Source organism: Penaeus chinensis, chromosome 33 (genome assembly GCF_019202785.1).
Source record: "Penaeus chinensis breed Huanghai No. 1 chromosome 33, ASM1920278v2, whole genome shotgun sequence".
Classification (NCBI taxonomy): Eukaryota; Metazoa; Arthropoda; class Malacostraca; order Decapoda; family Penaeidae; genus Penaeus; species Penaeus chinensis.
Window position 1 is genome coordinate 33,356,759 of NC_061851.1, and position 2,500 is coordinate 33,359,258.

At 42.5% G+C, this 2,500-nt stretch overlaps 1 protein-coding gene across 1 annotated transcript in view; it reads right to left on the minus strand.

Moving 5' to 3' along the window:
- The window catches only part of LOC125043113, a 46,881-nt gene that overhangs the window by 41,681 nt on the left and 2,700 nt on the right, over positions 1–2,500 (minus strand). The gene's annotated exons all lie outside the window — the stretch shown is intronic.

Genomic DNA, 2,500 nt, shown 5'->3' on the forward strand with positions numbered 1-2,500 from the left:
AGCCTGTCCAAAGGAAGCCTGTAGAAAATAGTTCCACAGATAAACAACCCTCCAAAGGATAATTGAAAGGGAAAGCCTAAAGAAGGCATTTGGCAGGCCTTAACTACAGGTGCTGCCAAACACTGAAGAACTGCATACCTTAATTCAATGGAATTGTCAGGGAATTCATGCAAAATAGGAGGAACTGCAATATCTGATAGCTTGTTTATGCATACAAGAGCTTTTGGCCAGGGAAAATCGTCCGATTTCCCTAAGAGGATTCCAAGTTCAAGTCCATTATGGTCCTTAGAGAATGAACCTCATGGAGGTATAGCAGTGATGGTATGTCAGGTTATTCTCTTCCAGGTAATCCATCTGCAGACGAAACTACGGGTGAAGGCTGTGAGGATAGGCTTGACATGGCCTTACAGTGCTGCATCCATCTACCTTCCTGGATGAGGCAGTTGCCTCGTCCAGTTCTACTCTTGGAATATTTCAATGGCCGGCATCACCTCTGGGGAGATGCTCTGTGCAACCTGCCTTGGAGTAGATGCATTTTTTATGAACACTGACACCCCCACACATTTCCAGATTCAAACTGGGACATTCTCCAATACTGACCTGCCAAATGGTTCACCTGGTTCACCTGGCAGGTCATGGAAGACTTACATGGAAACGATCACTTTCCAATACTTTTGGGGGAGGTATAAGGCATTCTAGCCAATGGAGTGAAGATATGGTGACTTGAACATGCACACTGGAATCTTAGATCAACTACAGTAATTCAGGGACCTGTGAATGATTTTCAGTGCATTGAAAATGCTATTAATCCTGCACATCGCTGAATTCACCTTGTAGCAGAAGTAGTAGGCAGTACAATTGACCTCTGGTACTGTGGTGGCCTGATGAATGCCAACAAGCTCTCAGAGCAAAAATAGCTGCATTAAGGCATCTGAAACAATACCCCAATGACCTTGATTCATTACAAAAGGACCTAAGCAAAGACCAGGATGAGTGCTAAAGAGGGCTATACAGATGTTGTGGAGACAATGTCACCTTGATTAATGTGATTAATTCTGAGACCCCTTGGCATGGGTATTGGGTAAGGTGTGCAAGATAGCTGGAAAGAGCACATTAGTGTCACCACCCACTCTGTAGATAATATAATCCTCACAGCCAATAGATGTTGCAAATGGGCTAGCTAAATCCATGGCAGATATCTCCTCTGGAGCATCTTACACTGCCCGATTTTCCACCCTTCGGACTGAACAGGAACGTCAGTAGGACCGCAACAAAACCATACAACTTGCCTTTTTTGCACAGGGAGATAGACTCTGGTTTGCAGCTTTGTAATAAGACTGCAGGAAGTGATGATATTTCATACCAAATGATATCTCACTTATCGGAGAGCTTGCAAATGTTCCTGTTGGACGTGTTTAATTGACTCTTTAGGGAGGGTACAGTTCCATCCACATGGAAAGATGCTATAATCATTCTTACATCCAAACCTGGCAATGATACTGCCATATCAGAGAATTACAAACCAATCTCTCTCACCAGCTGCATATGCAAGCTGATGGAGAAAATGGTTAACTTCAGGTTGACATGGCTACTAGAAAAGGAAAATGTGCTAACCTTAGAGAAATATGAGTTAAGAAAACGGAGACTGACCACAGATGCCCTTGTGAAGATTGAGGCTGCTATACAGAATTCCTTTGCACAGAGATGTCACATGTTAACAGTATTCTTTGATCTCGAAAAGGCTTATGATACTACTTGGAAGCACGGCATACTTATGAAACTGTATGACATTGGTTTAAGAGGAGCATTGCACAGCCTCTCTAACATGGAAGCTCAGCTAGAAAGGGGTCCTTCAAAGGAGTTTCTTAAGTGTAACCCTGTTTGCCATTGTTATAAATGACATTGTACAGATCATTCCAAGTGTTCTCTCCTGTATGTGGATGACTTCACACTGTACTGCTCAGGATGCTTACAACTTACAAGATGTGTTAGGACATATACAGACCGCAGAGCAGGCTGCACAGTGGGCAACATACCATGGGTTAAAATTTTCTTGAAGCAACATCTTAACTATGCATTTCCACTAAAAAGGAAAGTTCCATTCTTCCCTCTATTTAGGAGCAAACCCATTGCATTTTGTCCAAGAGGTGGAGTACTTGGGTCTATTTTTTGACTTGAGGTTTGCATGGGAGCTTCACATCAGTTAAAGGTGAAAGCTACAAAAGCACTTAGTTTTTGCAGGTTCTTTTACGCCTATCTTGGGGTGCAGACAGCACAATGCTTTTGCGACTTTACCGAGCACTTATTCATAGCAAATTTGACTATGGATATGAAGCTTATTCATCTGTTTTCCAGATGCTGGACTCAGTTCACAATGAAGCTCTTAGAATCTGTACAAGGATTCAAGGAAGTCTTCACCTGTGTAGTCCCTGTATGCTAAGAATGGAGAACCTTTTTCAAAACACTGTGACTCCATTGTGAGTATTCTGGGATTTACATC